This window comes from Trifolium pratense, linkage group LG6 (assembly GCF_020283565.1).
Source record: "Trifolium pratense cultivar HEN17-A07 linkage group LG6, ARS_RC_1.1, whole genome shotgun sequence".
Classification (NCBI taxonomy): Eukaryota; Viridiplantae; Streptophyta; class Magnoliopsida; order Fabales; family Fabaceae; genus Trifolium; species Trifolium pratense.
In genome coordinates, this window is record NC_060064.1 from 27011874 (window position 1) to 27021884 (window position 10011).

Consider the following 10011-nt stretch of genomic DNA (forward strand, 5'->3'; position numbering starts at 1 on the left):
TATTACAATTAGTATAGATTTAGCTTGTTTGCTCATGTTGCTCATTTTAATGTGGCACAAACTATACATGAACTAGAGCACAACCAAAAAATATGACCTACAATTTGTACATCAATAGAGATGCTAAACAAAAACTATTCACAACATAATATAGAATAGAAGCAGGCCACTACATAACTAGAACACAAAAATTGAGCTTTCAACTTCTCTTAACCATGTCTTCAAAAAAAACTTCTCTTAAACCAGAGTTACTGCATAGCCAGACCAATATTAGGATATAATCATCTTCTGCACACAAAAAACCAGCAGCCCATTTCAGTTTCTCTTAAACAGATGTCTTTGCTCAAGCGGCACAAATTCATGGTTGTGATCCATTATAAACTTAGTAATTCGCCATTCTCCATCCTTACTGACATTAAATCGCACCATCGCTTTACAATTTGTTCTTGAATCAGCCCTTTGATAAGCGACTTTACTTGCGATTTCACCTTCAGGTTCATTGTTCTTAAACCCTTGTTTGGAACAATAAAAATCTTTCAAACGTGTGTTCTTTTTATCATTATCATAATACAGTTCCTTTCCTTTTCTTACACTAAAACCCATTTTGAAGCCATGTTCTTGGTATAGGTTATAAGCTTCATCCTTGCTATGCACAACTTGACCAAGAAAAATATCTTTGTACTTGTCAATTTCAACTGGTTGACATTCATTATCCTGCATATTGATCCTACAAATAAATATAGATGTATGTAGTCATTAAGTGATGAGTACCACATAAACAAATTGAATTCAATAAAACTTAAGAAATTTGATTTATATTAAAAATGCCTCTTTAATCCTTTTTGATTTCATCAATATTAACGTGTTCTATCCCATCCTTGAAAACAACTTTCAAAAGAACATCTCTTCATCTAAAGTGATAATGATAATTTCAATCACTCAAAAAACTAGATGTAAAGACATTAAAAAGTTATAACTATATTTAAATAAGGAAGAAAGTTGATTGATTAAAAAAAAAGTATAACTTGGTGAACAACATGGAGCTTATTCTACGAACATAAAGCAAAAAAATTCCACACAATAAAAAAGGTTATTCATTGAAGAACAAAAGAGGAAAATAAGTTCTTACCAGGATGAACAGTAAAAATAGAGAAAGGAGAATGAGTTTTAATGCTAAAAGGAGACCAACAAGTGAAATTAAACCATGGAGAAATGAGTGTGAGATGATGATATACAAATGAAAGCACCCCTGTATTCAAAAAAGAAGAAAAGAAAAGCACCCTAAAATAGAAATAGCGGGAGAAACGTGGGATTCTCCCTCCCAAGATGAAATTTTTTTTTAATAAAAATTAAAAAAGATTTAAAACTGTAGCTCTTTATGAGTTGTCACAATTGCATTGGTTGTGCCTAAAATTTAGGTGTTATGTTTGTTCCTAAGCAAGAGTTTCTCTAACGATAGTATTTCTTATAGTTTTCAGAATAAGATGTATAAGAGTATATTACAAGTACGTTGATATGCAATTGTCTCGGTTCTAACATAAAATTCTCCACTTCTTTACATTTAAAGTGTGTGGTCTAACCACTATACTATTTGATGACAAAAATAAGAATATTTTATTTTTATTACAAAAAGAGTATAGTAGTAAAAAAATAATTATGTTTATAAAAATAATAAAAAATAATTATTGTTGAAAAACTAATAAAATGATTCTCTTTAATAGAAGTAGGTAACAACTTTTTTATGCTCCTTCAAAACAAAAACAAAAAACTTTTTTATGCTATACTCCATATAATAATAAGGTAACTGACCTCGAGTTTTGAGTAATTATTTCTTAATCCATCATTGTTTGCAGTTTCTAATTGTTTTTTCAGACACAGGAAGAATAATTGTATTATGTAAATAACCCCCACAAACAACCAATACTGAAGCACATGTTCGTATTATATTTAACTATTATAAGTCTTAAATTTTAGTTTTTCTAACTAAAGTCAAATAATCAATTAAAGAAATAATCTAATCACATAAGGGAATGACTAGTTGGTAAACATAAAGAGCCTATAGTGGTTACAAAATCAACTTGGTCTAACAATTACGTTAATTATGATTGATCTTGATTCCTAATGTATGTTCCTTTTGTCTCTCCTATTACAAGTTGGGTCGTTCCTAATTGCTGTTCCTTTTGTCCTTCTTACAAGTTGGGTTCAATTCACTGTTCTATTGGGCAATGGTATAGCAACTACCAAGCTGTTTGATCCACTTTGCTTTTAAATATTTGCCATCATTTTCCTAAGTTTCATTTGAGGGAGAGTATCAGTATCGAATAAATACCGAGTACGTATCAGATAATAGGTACGTGTATGGTACGTACCGAAACTGTAACAATTTTTTTTTCATATAGGGTACGTACATGCAAGGTACACGCGAGGTATGCCAAACGCAAAAAATATTTTTTTTTTCTTTGATTTTTTATCGAGAAAGATTAAAATTTAAAATGAAGGAGTAACAAAAATGTAGGATATTGGTGGATATGAATGAGATCTATTTAATGGAGTTGAAATTCTAGATCATGCATCCCCTATGATAGCTAGAAAAAAAAAACAATTTCTATACAACAATCACAAAATAATTATGCATATTGATGACATCAAGTCATATTAGGTTTTTGTTAACAATTTTAGGCGTAATTACATGATCTAAAGATGAAGGAAGCAAAATGGTTCAAGATTTGTCTGGCTATATTCATTTCTCCTATAATGAGCCACATAAATACCATAAAATAAAGTACATAAGTACAACTATCTCATTGTTCACAAGTACAATGCAACTATCAATATAAAGAAATTTGTGTGAGCAATAATATTACTTGGTGTAGGAAATTTTGTGGTCAATAGAGTACATAAAGTATAACTTGTTTGGACTGGCGCCCAGTATCGCATATCCCTTATAAACATATACATTTTATTAACTAGATCATCTGAGTATATGCAAATACGTACATTATTCTCACCATCGAACGTCATCGTCGTAGTAGATTCTGATCATCCAGTTTTATTTCATGCTAGGTAAACGTAATACTAGTGATATTAATACTTCAAAAATTATAGTAATTTTTTTTTGACAAAAGAGGGAGTAATTATATTTATATATTTTAATTTTTTGAAGCAAGGGAGTAATGATTTAAGGAAAATAAGAGATATCGTAAACATTATTAAATTCCAAGGTTTAAACCAAAAGCAACGGTGACATATGTGTCTAACCAATTTGTCGGAACCGACGAGATTAAAACGAAGTACTAGTAATATTGTAATTTATTTATGAATAAAAAATTGGAAGCATTTAAATAAAGAAAATACAAGCATTTAAAGAAAATGAAGAACGAAATAGACAGCAAGGTACTTAAGTCAATTTGAGTTGTACTTTACAATGAAGCAAAGAAAATCTATATAGCTCTTGCATCAGCAATTTAGTTTTATATTTATGATTGAAAGCAAAAATTAGATTTAATTATTGTTTTTTAAATTAAAGATTGCGTAAGAAAGAAGAATAAAAAGTGAAGATACAAGTTATAAGTTATAACCTCTTCAGCTAGAATGAAAATTGGAAAATGATAATTTTAGATTTTATTTTCATGGTTTTTTATTTGGAGCTATAGATGCTTATCACTACCAGATCCATCCAAAGAAGATTGGCTTCTACGCGTAGGACTTTCGAGTTTTGACCCTTTTTTTTTGTCAAGAATTATTATTGATATTAAATAATTAGGTTTCGTCAAGAGGGATTTAAATAGTATGTAGATATTGATTTGATTCTCAGCTTTATTGTAAATCAAAAATAATTATTAGTATTATTATATTTCTATTTGGTCAAGTTATTAGTATTTTTTTTGTCAAATAGCCTAGTGACAAGAAATTTCACCTTATGTGTAAAAAAAAAAAATCATCTTAAAGATGAATAAATGAACTGTTCGGGGTTCGAATTCCGACTCCCGCATATATAATGCGACTCCTGCATAAATTAACTTTGGAACGCGTTTTTTTTTTGCCTTGAATAAAATCTCTGGAGCATGTTTTCCAAATTTGAACTAGAAAAACTTCGGAAAACACATTCCGAAATTTTTATTAAAATTTGAGGGGAAGGGGTGAGAAAAGAGTCACGGGAGGAGGGAAGAGAAAAACTCAAAAACCTATAAACAAGTAAGCCCAAAATAAGCAAACATGAGCCCAGCTTAAACAAGAATAAGCCTAACTCAAGAAAACGCACCTTGTCGAAGAAAAAAAAAAGGGGCAACTTAAAAAAAATGACAAATGGGGCAATTTAAAACTCTAAGAGCATATTTTTGCCTTCTCTAACCTTCTTGTGTGTCCCTTTAAATGTCATCGTCGTGTTCTAGGGTCTCAGCATTGAAAAATATATATGTTGAAAAAACGCGGTTTGAGTCAAGAAACTCAAACCATGTTTATGAGATTTTTGAATTATATAATTCAAACATGGTTGGTGGTCAAAACTTTGGTCGATGACTTATTCTTATTGGCCTTTGAAGTTGAAGAGACATTAAAAAAAATTGTCAATTATTTGCCTCGTTAAAGTCTATAAATTGAACCCTTAAATATCACTTTCATCATTCATACTCCTATTCTTTAATTATTTTCTTCCGTCAACTAGTCATAACACTAATATTATTGCTCTTTTATGATGTGAGTCTTTTTGCTTAATCAGTAACTCAAACAATATTGCACAGAAAATCAATAGAAATAGATACAAAAGATCGAGCCTTTTCTTCAACCTAAGTGAGTAAAGAAGCTTACTTCTTCTACTTCCATCTTTCAGGTCTCTTTTTTCCATAGTGTAGCATAAACTAGGTTTATGTATTGGTAGGAAAGTGTCCTTGTGAACTGTCAGAAGCTGAATATGATGGATGTGAAATGTTGGTGGAGAAGAGAAATTAACAAGTAATAGGTTGAGAAAAATTTAATATGTGGCAGTCATCAAATGACGTGTGCTCAAAAGCGAGTGTGATTAACAGTTCTCTTGTGGGAGAAGAAAGGGCCCACACATGTTGTTGTGGATGAGATAGAGAGAGAAGTAAAAAATAGCGAGTTCAACATGGTCGATTCAACGGACTATATATGTTTTGTCACCCCATATATTAAACAATTCAATAAAATTTTAAGAAATACAAATTTTATGTCTTCATGAGCATTAGTGGTGATTGCGATGTTGTTTGGTTCGATTTTGGACATAAAAGTCATCCTAACCGCGAGATAAAAAACATGCAGTTTGGTTTGGTTCGGTTGGTTTTTAAAAAGTCATGTGACCCAAACCAAACTAATGTGACTTGGATTAGTTCAGTTGGTGCGGTTTACAACATAATATTTCAGTACCAAACAATGTTTAAATCTAAAAAAAAAACTTTAAGTTTCAAAATAACGTTACAGTACCAATTAAAGTTGTTTATCCAAAATAACATTATAGTAACTTACAATTTTAAATATCCAAAAAATAACTTGAAGTTCCAAAATAATATCACAGTATCGATAAAAAGTTGTTTATCAAAAATAACATTACAACATCAAAGTAACATTACACTACCAAAAATATTTAAACGACCAATTCGAGTCATAGACCTAGAAACACCCCATTACACGTTTGACTTCTAGAGTTCAAACGAAAATAAACATGGTTCGAACCAAAAACCCACTTGGGTTGGTGCATTGGTATTGGCTTGGGACCTGGGAGTGTGCTCCTCTTGAGGTCTGAGGTTCGATTCTCTCTGGCACCAATTTGGGTGGGCTAATTTAGCTTCTTCAAAAAAAAACATGGTTCGAACCAGAAGAACAATAGAATGCAGGAAAACTATGTCGTCAATGAATTAAGTACATTATACCGAATAGACAATAATGACATAAATAAGTACACATTATATCAAAATATCATTTTATTTACAATATTGTGATTAGTCATTTAAATTTCAGATTCTAATCAATTTACATCAAAATACAAAAAAGTGGCAAGTCTAACGATATACATTTTAACTAATATCTGGCAAGATCTATAGTATTATCATCAAAATTATCATTTTCAACCTTTGTATCATCATCATTTTTCTCAAGTTCTATAACTTTATTATCTTGTTGAGGTTTGACATTAGACTCACCCCGCTTAAGTCTATTCAAAAGCGTGGATCAATTTTTGAATGAGACTCATATTTTTCATCATTCTCATTTTGCTTAGTTGGGTCAAATATAACCTAACAATTCCATTATACCGAGTTCCATAGGAACAATCACAAATTAATTTTTTTTGGGACACATACACAAATCTAACAAATTAAATGAAAAATAATAGTCATATCAATCAATATCATTTTAATTTTTTTATCTTTATTTTTTATTTTTATTTTTTATGTGAGTGTATCTAACAATGAGATGTTGGTTTATGTCTAGGTTACACTTTCTCTTACCTGGCACATCCATGTAGGGATGACAATTTGACTCATACCCAGAGGGTACCCGCAAAAATTATCCACAACGGGTAGGGTAAAACCCGCATGTTGGGTACGGCCACGAGTATAGGTAACTACCCGCAAAAATGAACGGGTATGGGTGCAAGTACGGGTACCTTAGTACTCATCCCGCCCCATACCCGCATAATATATATATATATATATATATATATATATATATATATATATATATATATATATATATATATATATATTTTATTTATATTATTATATTATAATATATGTAAATCAATTTAAAACAATACAACTCTACGAAACTATTACATATTTTTAATAAAAATGTTTATTTATAACATAATATAAAAATAATGTGAATATTTAACATAAATATGAACTTTATCATAATGTTAGTAATAATTTTGTTTATAATTTTCGTTAGTCAATATTAAAATCTTTGATTTTTTTTTAATTCTATTAAAATTATATGATATTTTATTACCTACGGGTAACGGGTACGGGTATGGGTACCTTGGTACCCATAGGGTATGGGGACGGAGACAAAAGTTGTTACCTACGCGAGTATGGGGATGGATACGAGTTTTTTTTCAATCCGCGTGTATGGGGATGTGTACTATAGTACCCTACACATTGTCATCCCTACCCCCGGTCTCGTACGAGGCTTAAGTATGTTACTTCTCTTATGTCAAAATTATCTAGCTCCACCATCTCAGTCGTCATTATATCTACAATAAAAAAAAAGAGAAAAATAAATGAATTTAACATTAAAAAGGCTCAATATTTACTGATTTTACAAGTGTGATTAGCAGTTCTCTTGTGGGAGAAGAAAGGGCTCGCACACGTGTAGTGTGGATGAGATAGAGAAAGAAGTAAAAAATAGCAAGTTCAACATGGTCGATTGTACGGACTATATATGTTTTGTCACCCCATATATTACACAATTCAATAACATTTTAAGAAATACAAATTTTATTCTTCGATAGCATTAGAGGTGATCGCGGTGCAGTTTGGTTCGATTTTGAGCATAAAAATCATACTAACCGCGAGATAAAAAGCATGTCATTCGGTTTGGTTCAGTTGGTTTTTAAAAAGTCATATGAACAAACCAAACTAATGGGACTTGGATTTGTTCAGTTTGTGCGGTTTACAACATAATATTTTAGTACTAAACAATGTTTAAATCCCAAAAAAAAACTAGAAATTCCAAAATAACGTTACAGTACCAAAAAAAAATTGCTTATCCAAAATAACATTATAGTATCTTACAATTTTAAATATATAAAAAAATAACTTGAATTTCCAAAATAACATCACAGTACCGATAAAAGTTGTTTATCTAAAATAACATTACAACACCAAAGAAACATTACAGTACCCAAAAAAAAGAACAACTTGAAGTTTCAAAGTAATACATCATTATGACTCCAAAATATAACACATTGCGGTTTGGTTTGATTTTTTGTAATGAATACCGCCAACCAAACCAAACCAAATCAAACCAAACCAAATCAAATAGTGCGGTTAAGTAAAAAAATCATTCCAACCAAATGTATTTTTTGCGGTTTTCGGTTTGAATTGGTTCGATTTTGCGGTTTTGCATAACTCAATTTAACATAAATATGAACTTTATCATAAGGTTAGTAATAATTTTTTTTATAATTTTCATTAGTCAATATTAAAATATTTGAAATTTTTTTAATTCTATTAAAATTATATGATATTTTATAATTGATCAATTTATTTTTAGTAAAAATGCGGGTAACGGGTACGGGTATGGGTATGGGGACAGAGGCAAAAGTTGTTACCCACGCGAGTATGGGGATGGATACGAGTTTTTTTTCAATCCGCGGGTATGAAGATGAGTACTATAGTACCCTACCCATTGTCATCCCTACCCCCGGTCTCGTACGGGGCTTAAGTATGCTACTTCTCTTATGTCAAAATTATCTAGCTCCATCATCTCAGTCGCCATTATATCTACAATAAAAAAAGAGAAAAACAAATGAATTTAACATTAAAAAGGCTCAATATTTACTGATTTTACAAGTGTGATTAGCAGTTCTCTTGTGGGAGAAGAAAGGGCTCGCGCATGTGTATTGTGGATGAGATAGATTCCAAACCCTGGACATTCGTAATGCATTTGTCACTCACAACGGTATTCATATAAAAATGAGAATAACATTATATAAAATACTTTTATAGAACAGATAACATATAATTAAAACACAACAGCAGTACAAAAGTTACATAAAATGGATCAATGAATATCTGAAAAAGTTACATAAAATCGATTAATGAATATCCGAAAATCTGATCCGTTTACATTGACTAGATTCCAAACCCTGGACATTCGTAATGCATTTGTCACTCACAACGGTATTCATATAAAAATGAGAATAACATTATATAAAATACTTTTATAGAACAGATAACATATAATTAAAACACAACAGCAGTGCAAAAGTTACATAAAATGGATCAATGAATATCTGAAAAAGTTACATAAAATCGATTAATGAATATCCGAAAATCTGATCCGTTTATCCATTAAATTAAACGATTGGATATGGATCGACCTCTAAAATATCTGAGATGTGATCCGAGCCAATCCAAATTTGATAAATTAAATGAATTCGGATATGTATTTAGGCTGATCCGATCCATTGACAGAACTAGACTCATGTATAGAGACCGACAAAAGATTATTTTAATTAATGCAATAAACATAATATTCAAATGCGTATTTTTAAGTTGCAGCTCTTACCTTCATCATACAGTCTGAGATAGAACTCATGGACTCTGAAGCCTTGTGCAGTGTCTACTTCACCGCGACCCACTACTCTATATAGTCCAAGATATTCATACGCCATCTGATTGTTTCCAACAATGTTTTCACCTCCATGTGCATCGGTATAGGTGACTACTCGTAGAGGAGTCTGTTCTAACATACAATTTTGCATACGCCGGTTGCCTGTACATACAAACATAGATTTCAGTTCATATTAATATGAAAAAGTATAGAAATAACTTTAAAAGTTACCTTAACATAATTATCCTAAATAAAACAATACTAATTTTCATTGATTTAATCATAAGATGAGAGAGTTTGACGTAAACATAAATATAGCAATTTTTTATTATTTATTAATTCCCACCACTGAATAATAATTGCAAAGATGAGAAGTTACCAAGTTGGGAAGTAATCTTAATTTTAATTTCCCATGAAATGGTGCGATTTTGACTGGGTCAAAACGGGTCACCCAGGTCAAAACAGTGCGAATCGGGCCGAAACAGTAATTAACGATTCGTGTAAATATAGAAGTGATACGCAAAATATAAATTACCTATAGTGAGTTGCTGACCATCCATCACTCTCAAATTTTGGCGATTGGCTTCGCGGATAAAACCACCCTCACCGCCCACTATCAAATTCCCATTTTGTTGGTTGGGGTGGTCGGGGTTGTGGCGGGGATATCTTGCAACTATGCAAGTTGCATGGAAAGGGTTGTAACAAATCCCTCTTCTCTGC